The following is a 16812-nucleotide window of genomic DNA, read 5'->3' on the forward strand; positions in this document are numbered from 1 at the left end:
ATCAAGGATAAGACCCAGAAGCCAGGATAAGATATGTGAACCTAGAGTATGCAAGGTGAGGACTTTAGCCACTAGGCTACCACACTGCGTCCTATTAAATTTCTTTAATCAGTAACTTTCATTCAATCATTTTTCAAGTTAATCCACTAAAGTATTTTCAGGTTTCGCTTCTCTATTCTTCAACAGTTCAAAAGTATAGATCTTTTACAAATCTTCAGTTGTCTTTTAATTTTTCTTGTTATACTATGCATTTTTATTTCTATCTGCTTCCCTCTGAGCATTGTTTTCTGAAAATTTTCTGTCTATAATATATTTTACTATTTCTATTTTACTCTCAAGCTATCATTTTTTTACCATTAGATTTTTTATATACAATTTTTAAACTATATACTTTCCAGATCTTTGGAAAATATTATTTTAATCCATTTCCTTTAATTGACTTTAATATTTTAAATCCTTATCTTTCCTAGGTACCATGTGAAACTACTTTTTAGTATCCTGAAATGTGGTAAGATTTTATATATCTAACATCTAATATATCTAATATCTTATATATCTAATTATTTTGGCTTAGCTTAAAAATTGTGTTTGAATAATAATAGATAAAAGTTGACTTTTAAATAATGTCAATTTACTTTTCTGCATTGTAAACTAATGATAACCAAGTTACTTAGAGCACATTCAACAACTCATTGGAGAAACTTGAGTTTGGCAACCATTTTGGTTACTTGAGTTTCATCTGACAAAATATTTAAGGTCGTGCAAATTCTCTGAATTGTAATTGGGTGTTAAGAAAATAAGTAGTAACATTATGGTATTCATTTACTGAGCATGTGAATTATAACTTGCTCAACAAGTGATGAATAACGAAATGTAATCTAGTAATGAAAATATCAAAAGTGGGGCCTAGCATGGTAACCTTGTAGCTAAAGTCCATGCTTTGCACAGCAAGGATTCTGTATAGTTGCTGGTTTGTGTCTTATCTGCTCCAGTTCCCTTCCAGCTCCCTGCTTGTGGCCTGGGAAAGCAGTCAAGGATGGCCCAAAGCCTTGGGACCCTGCACATGTTTGGGAGACACAGGAGAAGGTTTGGGCTCTTGGCTTTAATTCAACTAACTGCGGCCTTAGAGGACACTTGGGTAATCAGCTGATGGAAAATCTCTGGATCTCCTCACTGCGTATCTGCCTTTGCAATGCAACTAAATAAATCTTAAGAAGGAAAGCAGAGAAAGAGGGAGAGAGAGATAAAATTAGCAAGAGAAGTTAAAAAAAAAAATTAAGATTATTTGTTCCAGTACTTCTTAAACCTTGCTTCACTGCCTTATAATAATCCTGGATTTAGTTCTAATAAAACTGTATTGGGCCCGGCGCGGTGGCACAGTGGTTAAGGTCCTCGCCTTGCACTCCCGGGATCCCATATGGGCGCTGGTTCTATCCTGGCAGACCCGCTTCCCTTCCAGCTCCCTGCCTGTGGCCTGGGAAAGCAGTGGAGGACGGCCCAAAGCTTTGGGACCCTGCACCCGCGTGGAAGACCCGGAAGAGGCTCCTGGCTTCAGATCTGCATAGCATCGGCCGTTGTGCTCACTTGGGGAGTGACTCATCGGGTGGAAGATCTTCCTCTCTGTCTCTCCTCTCTGTATATCCGCCTTTCCAATAAAAAAAATAATAAAAATAAATATTTTTTAAAAAATCTGTCTTTATAATTGCAAAAAATAATAAACAAATATATCTTAAAACATAGCTACAAGGTTTTGAGCTCAGAACCTAAACGATACATACATCTAATCAAGGAAGGAAAATAGCTTTCAGAAGCACATTGACAACTTGAAATGGAGAGCCTACCAGCATACTGCATTAGATATTTAAATCCGAAATTGTTTGGGATTACATAAAAATATCAAATGATTACTGTTTATGTCATTCAAAGGTTTCAGTAAGATATACTAGTCACCGATATAAATGTGGAAGTTCATAACACATAGTTGTTTCCAAAACTCATCTCTGCAACAGATAAGGACATTGGAAAATTAGAAGCAGGAAGAGATAAGTACTGGATATGTGATACCAGCTAGAAACATAGACCCACCTCACTTTCAAAATGTAAGACTGTATTCCTTTATCTAATGAGTTCCCTGAAATGCACTATTCTATATAAAAATACTATTTAAGGTGGTCTCTTAAGTCACCGTTTTGAGTTGCTGTCTATCAAAATTTTACAATGTGCATTGTACATATTAATAACACTGCTCGATCTTAGTGAAAAGGCTGAGAAACGATGCTTGTTTTCCTCTTTAACAGTTTGTGACAACTGCAATTCTATTAAGATGGTGGAGAATTATATCCCCCATTCCTACAGCTCCCTAATTAAAAGGTAACATCTACCCAATCATTCAATGTAGGCTATGCTTATGACTTGTTTTGATGAATTGAGTGCAATTATAGTGTCACTTCAGGGTGTTAGGTACATTTTATGCTGTTTATTTTAGCTTTGGTAAAGTATTATTGTCATTTATAAAAGGACAGATTTACTCAACTGAATGGTGATAATCACATCATGTGACTCAGTCATGATTGCTGAGTTTAGTGAGTCAGCCTAATTTCATACAAGTAGCTGAAGCTATTTTGATCAACCATCCACCAGACAACTATACTTACTAAATGTAAATACATTCATTAAAATAAACATGTAATAACTGCAGAAACCGTCCTTGGTTCAGCACAACATACAAGAGTACTGGGAAACATTGATAAGAAAAAAATGAATATAAATTGTTTTAAGCCACTGATTTTGGTAAATCAACCACTGATTTAGTAAATTAGAATAGATTAAGGCTGCATTTGATCACTGGATTTAGTAATCCAGAGGATTATCTGGTCCCGATTTCAGAAATTATTTCCTAAATATGCTGACTGAATGTGAACAAGAAAATTTGCTGGAACACATTAATGACTACCAATAATATATTGAGTTTTCCATTGCAGAAGTTTGAAATTTTGGATGTTCTTTACTTGCTAAAAGTGTGTGCTTTAAAGTATAATAAGGTGGTACAAAGTGTTTCTAGTGTTCTGGATTTAGTCAGGCTACTGAAAAGTGCTATTGGAAAGAGTTTACAACTCAAATCAGTAGAATTAATAAAGAATTCAAAATGAATCTATATACAAAATATATGCTTTATTTGTAAATAAATAAATAACAAAACCCCACAAACATAAATTGGCAAAATCTTGTTTTATATATATATATATACATAAAAATATATGTAATTTAAGTCACACATATTATTTGTTAGGTCAAATGACAATTTCAAGCATGACTGTGCATTAACATGTTAGTAATTTTGCAAGGGAAATGTGGACGTTTACATAGTTAGAAGGAATACATACCTATGCATGTTTCTAATTAGGATGAAAAGGATTAGATATGGAGGAAGGTGAGTGGGGCTCATGTCCCAGTATTTTTGGTTTTCGGCATAAGTGAGGAGGGGAAAATGGTCACTTCTTGCTGAACAACTGTATTACAACCTGCTGGGAAGGAGGATAGTCCTTTGATGATGTGCGAGAGACATGTTGTAGGGAAGAGTGTTCCTGCATGTTGCTTGAGTGATCTCAAAGGCCCTGAAATGTTGGTTTTGTTGCTTCAGGGTTGAAAAAATCTTGTCAAGGTCAACTGGTGGACAAAGTCCACATTGGTACATACAAAGATGCAGGAAAATGCTACAAAGCCTGGCCAGGAGAACTATCCAATTTGTTCCACTTTTCATCCTCTGATGAGACCCTCTACATTCCCTGATGTCCTGGATAAGCTGTCATACCCCTTATGTGCATCTGGAAATGCTATCTACTGCACAGTAAGAAGCAACATCCCAACACATGTACTCAAAGTTCTGAGTACAAAATCTGTGATTTCCCCATTCCCAGGTTCTGAGTCCAAAAGTCCAGTCTTGGAGTCATCCAAGAAATCTTACTTAGAGTGACCTCAGATTTGACTCTTACTTGAAAATACCAGTGAAGGTCAGGTGTGGTCTGCTACCTGCACCAACTAACATGCATACTGGTGGGTGCAACTTGGTTAACGCCACCCCAGCCCCATATCTCTCATGATGCAATGGGTTGCAGCTCAGCCCTGAAGCCTGCTACAGACCCGGCCATCATGCCTACCAGTAGATGCTGCAGACTACTCAGGGTGATCCCACTGTTCCCTCGCCAGACATGTCCCTAGACCTCAATCTTGCATGTAGCAGAGGGTACTCTGGTTCAGCCTAACATGATTTGCATCCAGTCCTAGCACTTGCCAGATGATGATACAACCTAGCTTACCTGGACCCCAGCAGGAATAGTAACATAGCCAATCCTAACCCACCCCTAGAATGGCACAGTCCCATTCCCAACTCTCATGCTCATCAGTAGAAACAGCAGTCCAGCAATGGAGTTCCTGAAATTCCCCTACTACGTCTGCTTCCAGCACCAGGTCCTGCATGAGCCACAGGTGCTGCCACCCAGTTTGAGTTTGCCTGCTGCCAATCTCAGCATTCTCCAGGAGATGTGGCAGCCTGGCTCAGCCTGACCCACCCCTAGTCCCAGCTCTTGTCAGTAAGTGCAATAGCCTAGCCCAACCTGGGTCACACCAGCCCTCATGTGATTGAAGGATTTTGTGGTCCCAGGTAGACTGGCCTGCATTCTTTCCCGGCCCACACTTATGTGAATTTATGCTGTGGACTGACTATGCCCTGCCTGTCCCAAGACAAAGCTCACACCTGTGCCAATTGATGTTCAGCACAACCTAGACAAGCCAGCTCCCAGTCCTGGCTTTCATGCTTTATAGCAGGAGCTATACTTAACAGTAGATTTCCCCAAGTTCCTCTACAAGGCCACTCCCAGCCCCACATCGAATGAGGCTGATCAAGTACTGGTGCAGAGACTGACATGGTTGGCTTCTCATTCTGTCACTCACTGATGGATATTACAGCTTAACCTGACTGGCCCATAGCCATTCAGGATCTCAGCAATGAGTGCTACATCCTAGCCCAGCCAGGCCCACCCCAGATACAGCCCTTGTGTGACCCGGCAGATGCTGCAGTCTAACCTGGTTTGTCCTACACTCATTCTGATTCCTGCAAGCACCAGCAGGTACTAAAGTGCAACCCAGGTTGGCCCACCCTAAAACCCAGTCTACATGTGTAATGATGGCCATTACAGCCTGGTCTTCCCACAGCTCCTGCTCTCACACTTACCAGAGAGAGCTGCAGTCTGGCATGCAGTTCCTGGAGTTCTTCTAAGAGGCCCATTCCTAATCCTGGGTCTTGCACATGATGGCCTACATAAACTGTGAAAAGTGCCATAGACTACCTTGGTCTAACTTGCCCCCAACCCTGGCTCCTGTGCTCCCCAAAGGGAGCTATAGACTAGTTGGGGAGATCCCCAAATTCCTTTCCAGACCTATCCCCGATCCCAGGTATTACGTGCCAGTGGGGGCAGCATCCATGCATGGCATCGTGTACCAGCATTTGGTATTTGCCCTTGAAAATGTCCACAGGTGTTGCAGCCTGGCTTTCTTCCAACATCAACCCCTTTGATTATAAGGTGATTTCCCTTCAGATGAGTTTTATGGTCAAATCTGACCCAGTTCATTACTGCCACCAGTTCTCTGTCTAAACTGTCAGCTGCTACAGTGCCACATGGGTAAATGTACAACCCCCCTACAGAATCTGCCCTTAGAATGCAAAAGAACCAGATCCAGAGGTAGATTCTGTAGAGTGAGAAGGAAACGGAGAAGGAAGGAGAAGAAAAAACTACGATGCCGTAGTGGTATAGTTTGCATAAATCTGGCGTTGACTAGACAGAGTGCCTGCCAGCTAGTGGCTGCTTTTCTCCCAGCAGTGTGTACACTTGCCTAAGTACTCAGCAACCTATGAAGATTGTTAACAGTATTTTTAAAGGAAAAAAGTCTCTATCCACTTGCTGTGCTGTTGCATATGTTACATAAAAGATAGGACATCAATGGACTGAAAGAAGCCTCCCAGATATATTTCATGCTGAAACTTTAACTGAAGTAAATTCATCTGGATTAATTAGTGATAAGTTAAAACTCTTCTGACAGCAAGATTGATGGCCAATTTAGCGTGACACATTTTTAATAGTAGTTGCTAAACTCCTGGTTTAATAGTAGTTGTCTAGGAGGCTGCGTGTATCCCGTCTGCTTTCGGAGGCACCGCCTGCTTGGAGAGATGACATCATCTTTTCATCCTTTCACTTCATATTTAATACAGGCTTGATGAGAGAATATGAGGCACTCCTGGTAACCTTTGTGGATCTAGACTCAACAGTGGCCAGAGAGAAATAATTATAGCCACTTCAAAGTGATTAACAAGCAGTCCTATGCAGAGGAGAAGAATCAACCTAATTGTGCTCTAGGGAAGAACAACTTCACATGGATACTTAGGATTGCTTTGAAGCAAAAGCAACTCCTCCAGCCCTCTCAGCAGGTTTCCCTAAGTAGAAAAGTAGAAACTCCCCTGCACTCAAGGGAGAGAATGAACTGAATACCTAGTAGACACATTGATTTCTTAATCTCATGAGGTAAACCCCTGAAGAACATGATGCAAAAACAAACCATGTGATTTCAACTAAGTGACCCAGTGCATTAAAACTAAATTAGACCGATGTCGATAAGCCTCAAGAAATGAATGTCCTTCTAAACAAAGTAATAGTCTAATTTATAATTCTACCTAAATGTTTCTCTGCTAAAAATAGTCAAAAGGAATTGATCTAGGGTTCTTTGTTTAGGTTAAAGTAATCAGGTGGATGTTATAACCGGCCATTAGTGATTACTTATTTTGAAAGCTCACAGCAACATTTACTTTTTTGATACTGTAAGGAAAGGTAAAATCTGTCACTCAGTTGCAATTGATGTCAGGAAAGAGATTGTAACTCCTCTATTTTCTATTATCTTTCTTACTGAATAGTAAATTAAAACTGGGCGCAATCTTTCATATAAACATGCTTGGTCTAAATTTCTTTATTAGCAAAGTTTTCGCTTTTAAACCAGTACTTAGTTATTTTGAAAATACAAAGTACAGGAAAGGTGTTGTGTCTCAGTGAATTACGACACCCCTGGGAATATCATATCTCATATCAGAGTGCAAGATTTGGGGCCAAGCTCTTCCAATTCTTATGTGTCTTCCTACTAATGTTGGTAGCAAATGGTGACATAAATGCTTGAGTCCCTGTCACACATGTCTCCTAGTTTCCACCTTGCATGCCCTTGACTGTTGAGGATATTTGGGTAATGAATCTTGAGTCATTTGGGAATGACTATCATTCTCATTCTCTCTCTCTTCAATCTTGTTTTGCATTTTAAGAAAATGTAAGTCATAAAGATATTTATATATATATCTCCAAACTCAAAACACCATAAGAATCTCTTATACTATTAGGGTATATTCTTGCAAATTTCAACATCCCATATGAAGGCTTTGTCCCAGTTGCTTTGTTTTCAATCCAGCTCCCTGTTCATGGCCAGGGAAAGCAGAGTAGAAGGACCCAAGGTGTAGGGCTCCTGAAACACATGTGGGAGGCTCCTGAATCCTGGCTTTTGATATGCTCAGCTTTGGCCTTTGCAACCATTTAAAGAATGAATCAGCAGGGCCTTGCGCGATGGCGCAGTGGTTAAGGTCCTCACCTTGCACGCCCAGGATCACATTTGGGTGCCAGTTCTAATCCCAGCAGCCCCACTTCCCATCCAGCTCCCTGCCTGTGGCCCGGGAAAGCAGCAGAGGTCAGCCCAAAGCTTTGGGACCCTGCACCCGCGTGGGCGACTGGCATAGCATCGTCAGTTGTGCTCACCTGAGGAGTGAATCATCAGACGGAAGATCTTCCTCTCTGTCTCTCCTCTCTGTATATCCGCCTTTCCAATAAAAATAAAATAAAAATCTTAAAAAAAAAAAATGAATCAGCAGATGGAAGCCCACTCTCTGTTTTGCCTTCTGTAAATCTGATTTTCAAATAAAAATAAGTCATTCTTAAAAAAAAACTAATATTGCTCTCATTTGAAAATGGTTTTATGTATAAAGACCTACAAATTATGTCAATGTTGATTTAAAAGAGATTATTATGCATTATGTTTAAAAATAAATTTAGCTTAAGTTCTGCAAACATATTGTTTTGTGCTTTACAAAATAAGTGCATCTTAAAATAAAAATCACTACTAACTAAAAATCTGAAAAAGACCGTATTCCTAAATATATCAAATACACATTATCAGAAAGTATTTCATAGTTACAATTAGGACAATTTGTTTAAATAAGTGCTTATTGTTTAATATAAAGACAGCTGATGATAACTGAAGATGATTGAAATGAAATACGTTAGATACGTGTTTCTATATGTTTAGGGAAATTTATATGGTTGCTGCAATCTAATCACTCATGTATCACTAAGCATAGCATTTTTGTTTGTCTAATTTTATTATTTTCCGGAAGTTTAAATAACATTAAATGCATTAGTGCAATTAAATACAAAAAGTCTATATTTTGATTGAATTCTAAAGCAGAAGACCATAAAAATTATTGTGGTTTTCTTCACAATTTTGAATGACTATTCAACAGCTCCTATTTAATTTTGTTTCTCAGCAACCATTGTATTTTAATGCATGAGAAATAGAATATGTAAAATGATTTTCTTGCTCAATTTATACTAGCTGTTGCCTGCTTTGGAAGAGTCAAAGCAACATCATGACAAATAAAGATTTTAATTCTATGTACTACATAAATATTCTACTACAGGTATACTGAAATGATGAAAGTATGCTGAAAGTGTAAATGTTTAAACAAAATTTACATATAAAATTCATAAAAATTGCTACTGTCTAACTTATCTTATGAATACAGTGGTGATGATTCTAATCTATCCTTTAAATGAAGTTGATTTGAGAAGTATTTTATGTGAAAGCATAATTAACAGTTTGGCAAATTTTCAAAACAAGGCTTTAGCAACTTTAGTCCATTCACAATTAAAAGAAAAAAGAAACAAAAAAAAAAATACCTATAATATAAAAGCAATCAGGCTGAAAGAGCCCAAAAAATCAGAATCATATCTTCAAGACCTTAAGGTATATAATCAAATAACCATAAAAAAGCAATAAGTTCTATTTTTAGTAGTCATTTAAAAATGATGCTCTCTGGATCCAGACAAGAAAGCACTTAAATCTTCAAAATAATTCAAGGGAGATGCCCAAGAGGAACTATCATTTAGCTGCAAGCTTTGTTTCCATTATCCGATATTCTAAAAATGCTATATCTATGTATCGATATGTTTAATATAAAAATGGTATTTTAGCCTCTATCCATTTACTCCACAGTCTACTTATACATAGCAGCTAGAATAAGTGTTCCAAAATATCAAAACAAAGTTTTATCTTGCCTTGCAAAGTCTGTAGTCCTCGACTATTATCCATGATCCACAAGAGTAAATTTGTTCTGAATCATTTGTGTTTCTTTGTATGTGTCTCCAACCAATCTTCCCTTGACCTGTTTCTTTTCTAGACAAGTCTTTGCTGTTCTTGTTTCACATACCTGGAAGGCTTTAGCATTAAGATGTCTTATTCCCTCTATCTATGCAAGTATATAAGTGTAATCATGTGAAAATTGACTTTTCCAATCACTCCATGAAAAACCAAATCCTCTTAATTTACTGTGGTGTAATAAAAAAAAAAAATATATATATATATATATATATATATATATACCTTTAGTGCCCTAATGAGTTCCTAATGGCTTAGGAATGTCACAGGCAATTAAAGTGTTGTGCCGGTTTTTTGAAACCCCCAGATAATCATCAAGTCTGAAGTCAGTGCTGAGGCAAAAAGGTGGTTTATTCAGGTTAGCCTAGGTAACCCAGCGACCTCCCCCAGCCCAGCATGGCTGGGCGGGGGAGGGGCAGCCGCAGCCGAGGCTGCAAGGATCCACAAGGAGGACAAAAGAAGTGCGAGCCAGAAGAGCCAGGGAAGCCCCGAGAGCCCAAGCCCCCCAGTTCTTATACATTTCAGGCTATTAATTATACAGTTATGACTTAGCAGGCTTCTGTTGGTGGGTTTGAAACAAGCAACTTTTAAAAAGTACAAATTGATAAGCTATTGGGCTGTGAATCTTATCAAACACCAGGTACCTCCTTCCTGAGGAGTGGTCTGCCTACGTGACCTGCCAGGTGTCCTGCCGGGTGTCACGTAGACTATCAGGCCTAGAGTTCACACAACCCCCAGCCAAGCCATTAAGGCAGAATCACAAAAGGCAGAAAACACCTAGGTTCTTCAAAAGCACCTTTGATAAACTAATTGAAAGATTCTTGAGGAAGCCCTCATTAGGTTCCTCACTACTAAGACTAAGCCATGCTGACAGTGTTGGAAATGCCAATCAACCCGACTTCCTGCGAGGGTGGAACAACTAGAGATTCAGTTAAATCACTCATGCCCAATGGTTAATCAACCGTGCCCACATAATTCTCCAGGAAAGTTCTGAACATGATTGTTCAGAGCTTCACTGGTTGTCAAACACATGGGGGCTAATATAGTGACACATCAACTCTCTCCTACAGATTACTCTGTACCTATTTTCTAACTGTGTTGAATTATATTCTTTGTAATAAGATGATAAGTTAGCATTTAATGTGTTTTCTCGAGTTCTGTGAATCATTCTACTTTTTTTTTTTTTTTTTTTTTTAGCTTAGGAACTGGTTATCCAAATTCCCCCTGCATGGTTCATTATTCTAAAGTACTGGTGGGTAAGGGCTTATAAAAGACACCTCGTGTGAGGGTAGTCTAGTAGGACAGAGCATTGATTTTGAACAGCTAAGGTCTTATTGGAACTGCTGAACACTTACATATGTGACAGAGTAGGAGGTGCAATTACTACGTGTTACATTTACAACACAACACTCTTCTATTTAAATCATAGTAAAATAGTTACTTATCTCTTGAAGAACAATGATGACAAGTAGAACTGTTTTGCTCATCATAGAATCCCTAAAATGTAAACCATTACTTTTCCTACATTAGGCATGCAAGAACGTTTGTAAACTGATGTTTGAATGAATGTCTGACTGCTTTTTGGCATTAAATTATTATGTTTGTGTTTCTCTTTTTACTTGTTAGCCATATGTCTTGCGAAGAAATATTACTAGTTGAAGGGAAAGAGGAAATACAGTGCTAAGCAACTGGCAAAAATGAAAACTTCCACAAGAAACACACTAGGAAAATCAAATATCTTTAGATAAATTGCATTATGTGTTCTATTTGAAACTATTTTTCTTTAGTTTTTCAAAGCTCATCCCCAGTCCTGAAATAAAATTGTACGGTTTTTCTCTTGTTTCTTTTTCAACTGTAGAACTAAGTACCGCAGCAGGCTTCAGTGGAAAACAGGAAGGAGTAAATTCCTCCCATATGGTTGCTGTATTATCCGTATGAGAGTAATCAAACAAGCCAGCTAGGGATTTCAAAGCTACCAGCTGGAGATTTCCTTTTGACACAACCAAACAGACCAGTTCAAACATTTGCTTTCTGAAATGTCAGCTTGGAAAGCTGGTTCTATCTTCCTGAAAACCAGGATTTTTTCTCCTATGAAAATAGTATATATTAAAAGAATGTTAACTAAATTTGTTCTATGTATAAATGTACTTAACTATTTTAAAGGTATTTCTCTTTCATCATTTTTGTTCAGAAGTTATTTCTATTACAGCAAAGCCTAAAGAACACCAAATTAGTTTTATATTCTTTGTTACCTTGCTGATATTTTTTTCTGTTATTCTGAACATAACCAGGAATTCCAATGGAAAACGTATACAATAATAGTTAACACTGGTATTTTCAGTTGTCTAGATGGTAAATTTTTTCTATGTTCATATTTTGGCTCTTTCATGCACCAGGTGTCATGGTGGCCTAACCTAGCCTGGCCCTTCCCTAAGCCAAGTCCACATGCTGAATGATAGATGTTGTGACTTGGTCATCTCAGTCTACCCCCAATCCCAGCTCCCATATTCACCAGTGGGGACAGCAATCTAGCAAGCATTCCCAAAGCTCCAAACTCAGGTTTGCTCCCAGCTGCCACTGGATGCTCATCTTATCCTGACATAACCTAAACATGAATCTTGGCACTCATGCATGGGTACTGCAGGCTTGCCTAAGCAGCCTATTCCTAGTTCCAACTCTTGCTGTTGGGTTCCACACCTAGACTGACCCAGTCTGCCCTTATCCCTGGTTATCAAGTGAATCTGCATGCAGCAACCTAGCCAGGAACAGCCCACACCATACCCTGGTTCCTATGGATGCCAGCGGGTTCTAAGACTTGGTTCATCCCAGTGTGCCTGCTGAGACAGCCCAAACACATGCCAACCAGTAATACAGACTTGCCTACCCTGGCCTAGCCCCAGATTCAGCTTTCATGTTCACCAGTGGGATTTCCCCAAATCCCCCTACCAGGCCAGCTCCCAGGCTTTAGTCTCACTTATGGCCATTGGTGCCAGGCTCCTGCGCAGCATAGTCCACCCACAGTTCCAGCCTTTATATGTGTTTCTGGGTGTTGCTACCCAGCCCAATTGGTCCCAGAACAATTCTCTAGTTAGCCAGCAGATGCTATAGCCTGGGCCATTCAGCTTTCCTCCCAACTCCAGCTCCCATGAGTGTTGGTGATTTCCGTGTTTATGCCTGGCTCAGTCTATCATCACTTGCAGATATCATGCACATCAGTGGGTACTACAGTCACATTGTGCTGAGTACACAGATGCTCTATGGAATCTACCCTTAGACCTAGCTGTGTTGCAAGTTAGTTTCTGTCATGGCCCAGCATCAGGTGGCCTATTCCCTGCCCCAGCAGTTGTCATTAGGTTCCATGCAGGCCAGCCCTGCCAGGCAGGACCCCCAGCACTAATCTTTGTGTATCCTATCAGGCAGTGGACAATGTCACCTAGCTTAGCCCAAGTCTCCCATGTGGGCAGTTGGGCAGTTTAAACAATAAAAAAGAAAACAGTAACTTTTAGAATATTTAAGTAGTAGAATATTACGTAAATGGAAAGTGCCAATATATGTAGAATGAGAGTAACTGTTAGGTGATTCTTTTCTAAAAAGTATTTGTGCTTTCACTCTGATCATAACAAATGATCGCTAGATTTACTTTTTTACTATGATCAATTAATGAACTAGATAAAACAGATGAGATAATATTTATATACATTAGGAAATGTAAGGGCTTGGTGCAATAGCCTAATAGCTGGGGTCCTCGCCTTAGGCATGCCGGGATCCCATATGGGCACTGGTTCTGGTCCCAGTGGCTCTGCTTCCCATCTAGCTCCCTGCTTATGGCCTGGAAGGGCAGCAGAAGATGGCCCAAAGCCTCGGGATCCTACACTCATGTGGGTGACCCAGAAAAGGATTCAGTCTCGTGGTTTCAGAGTTGCTCAGCTCTGGCTGTTTCGGTCTTTTGGGGAGTAAGCCAGCACATGGAAGATCTTCCTCTCAGTCTCTCCTCCTCTTTGTATATCTGCCTTTCCAATAAAAATAAAAAAGCATTATTAAAAAATATAGAAAGTACCTGTGATTCCTAGCAGATGAAAGAATTCATTAAGGAAGCCTCATGATTTATCTAACTTCCAGTTGGAGATATTTATCCTATTGTGGCAGTGATGACAGGTGTTAGCGTTTCTGTAGATGTTGGAATTTGTTGGCATGCACACCCATATAGAATAATGAGCTGAGACAATTTATAGGAATTGAAATGATACTTGCATTATAAATGTTATAATGTATAGTGACGTCCCTGTGGACGTCATATGTATATGTGTGTACATATACACATATGTATGATTTATAAATATATATATGACTTATAAGCAATATAAAGCAATATAGCAAAAAAGCAATCAGAGAATTAAGAGTAGAAGAAAAATTTTAATTAGCTCAAACACGGCAATAAAGGAAGAAGAAAATATAATCTGTGATTCAAAGAAAATAACAAAATAAGAAGAGTGAAAGCGGAACGTATGAATAATTTTGCTAAATTCAAATGGATTAATCATTCTGATGAAAAGGCAAGTGAACGTGTAAAACAATTATATACAACTTACAACTGAAGCACTAAAAAGTAGAAGATTGGGAGTATATTAAAATAAAGTTATTGCAGCCCTATTGCAGAACAGTAATTATGAAAGTACTGTTGTTACTGAATTCACATCAGACACGGTTACCCTGAAGAAGAGAGAAAACCGGAGGGATATTTTGTAATACTAAGTTAGTCATTCTGAAAAACTTACACTCTTCTGTATTAAAACAAAATTTATTACACTGGAAGCAACATTCTCTTAAATGCTGCATACACACCCACACACACATGCGCAAAATTGATACTAACTTGTTGCAAATAATTTGTAGGAATAACTTAAAATTACTTTTATTTGGGATACAAACTATTTTTGATATTTCTGCATAGTTTTTTTTTTCTTTTTCATAATATCCAGCTTTCCATATACTTTTGTGAACCTGTCTCCATGCATGGGTTTCAAATTTTGAGTACAACAACAAAAACATCTTTTAATTCCATGTTCCACAGGGCTTTGAAATACACTCATACATAAAGCAAAACTGGCAAGAATATAAGAAATAATAAACAAATCTATCAAAGAAGTGAAAAGATGTTTTTTAATTTACTTTTACTAATCAATGTATCAGCTCAAAAAAGAACTACTGATTTAGAAGGGCCTACCTGATTGGTATTTATACAACAGTCCACTTCAAGACAGTATTTTCTTTTCAGGCTAGACCTAAAGCTCACCATCATGAACCATATTTGAAGCTTTAAATGATATCTCACACCTTTAAGAAGAATGAAAGCTGACGAAAGAGGTTCTATGACCACTGAAGAGTGCATGCGGAAAGATCCCAGCTTTTCATTGTAGCCTTTCTGATTTTTTGTAATCAAAGTAGATTTGATAAAAATAGTGTAATCACTTTGCTATTCCTTTAAAAATATTAAAGCATTACACAGTGAAATATCCTGTAGACACAGAACATGCAAGTTTTATTTGGTTGCTTGTCTCATTCCTAGAAGTGTCTGAGACAACGACATTGCACAAAGGTTGGATGTTAAATGCAGTAGCTTTATACCAAGACAGAAGTTATTCTTCAAACTAATTGCTTTGCTGTCACAGCAGACATGAAGAGGACACTCTCTCACCAATATTGCATAGATCACGTTGGCCAAATGATTCATAATTGGCCTCAATAAAAATGATATTAAGAATAAGGTGGCAGTGATAATACAAAAGAAAAAGAAATTATCTTTTCATTTTTCCCTCCTTGAAGCTTGTGCTTGAACCTTGAACAACACAACGGTCAAATCTCCATTCAATGTCTTTGACTCCTATCTGTGCAGCTGGTTGAATCATATTGAATGATGTGATCAGGAAAACTAGGAATCAGCTGCGATGCCCTCTCTATTTTGTCCACGACGTCCATTCCAAGCACCATGCCCTTTTCCTTGTACCCTCAAATGCCATGTGAATTTATTACTCTACGTGTGCCTAATGACCATTGTACTTCTCTTATGACAATGAAAACATACCCTAACTTACATATTACAAACTTCTGTGCACGGTTACTTCCTGAGATATATTGCAAGTTGCTGCAAGTTTCAGTTAGTGAAGATTTTGGCATCCTTCTTATTTACATCAGTTGTACACTCTAAAAAAAATTTCCTGGTGATGTATGACAGGTAAATAATCAATATTTTGTACCTCTATATGTTTTTGCAAATTCACTTAGTTAACTATTCTGCCTAGAACATCATGTATCTGCATAATCAGTCTCATATGAAACATCTAATTTTCAAAATATTTAAGCAAGAAAATAGTTAGAGGTTATAAAAATAACATGACTTTTAAAGGCCAAATCAATAAACAAGAAGCAATAAAGTCGCTTTATTTATTCACGTAGTATAACCAACTGGTTTTCGGAACTCTCAATTTTTCCCACGTTTGTATATGTAGCAAATGTTTTCAAATATTTTAACGTGTTTTCAGAAAAAAAAATTCTTCACAAATATTGTAGCTAATCCTAATTTTATATTAAAACATTGGTGAGTATTCAGCACAGCGGTTAAATTTCTGACTAATACGCTAATAGTCTATATGTTAATGCCTGAGATCAAGCCCTGGCACCTGCTGCCAATCACCCACGAAGCACTTGGTAAAGGGAGAGACGTAGGCTGACCTCTAGCTCTCTGATTTGAGCCTAATCCATGCCTATGTCAGATGATGCAGTCATCTGGGAAGTGAAACTGTGGGGAATATGTACCTGCTTTCCTCTCTCCTATGTCTCTTTAATATTTTTTCTATCTCTTTTAAATGAGTATTTTTTTTTATTATTGTTGCTTACATTGTATTATGTAGTACAGTTTTATAGGCGCTGGGGATTCCCCCCACCCCTCCCATACCCCTCCCCCCATGGTGGATTCCTCCACCTTGTTGCATAACCATAGTTCAAGTTCAGTTGAGATTCATTGCTTGCAAACACATGCCTAGCATAAAGTTCAGCGTCTTATTGTCCAGATAAGTTCAGTGGCCACTTGGGGAGACCTTCTATGGTCTGAAGATAGGTCTGGATGCGGGGAAAAGGGAACCCTACTCCACTGCTGGTGGAGCTGCAAATTGGTACAGCCTCTATGGAAATCAGTCTGGAGAACACTCAAACAACTCAAAATCTGCATACCATATGACCCAGCAATAGCACTCCTAGGAATATATCCAAAACACCTGTTTTACGACAAACCAACATGCA

This window comes from Ochotona curzoniae, unplaced genomic scaffold, assembly GCF_017591425.1.
Source record: "Ochotona curzoniae isolate NIBS_2020 unplaced genomic scaffold, NIBS_Ocur_1.0 scaffold_4506, whole genome shotgun sequence".
In the NCBI taxonomy this organism is placed as follows: Eukaryota; Metazoa; Chordata; class Mammalia; order Lagomorpha; family Ochotonidae; genus Ochotona; species Ochotona curzoniae.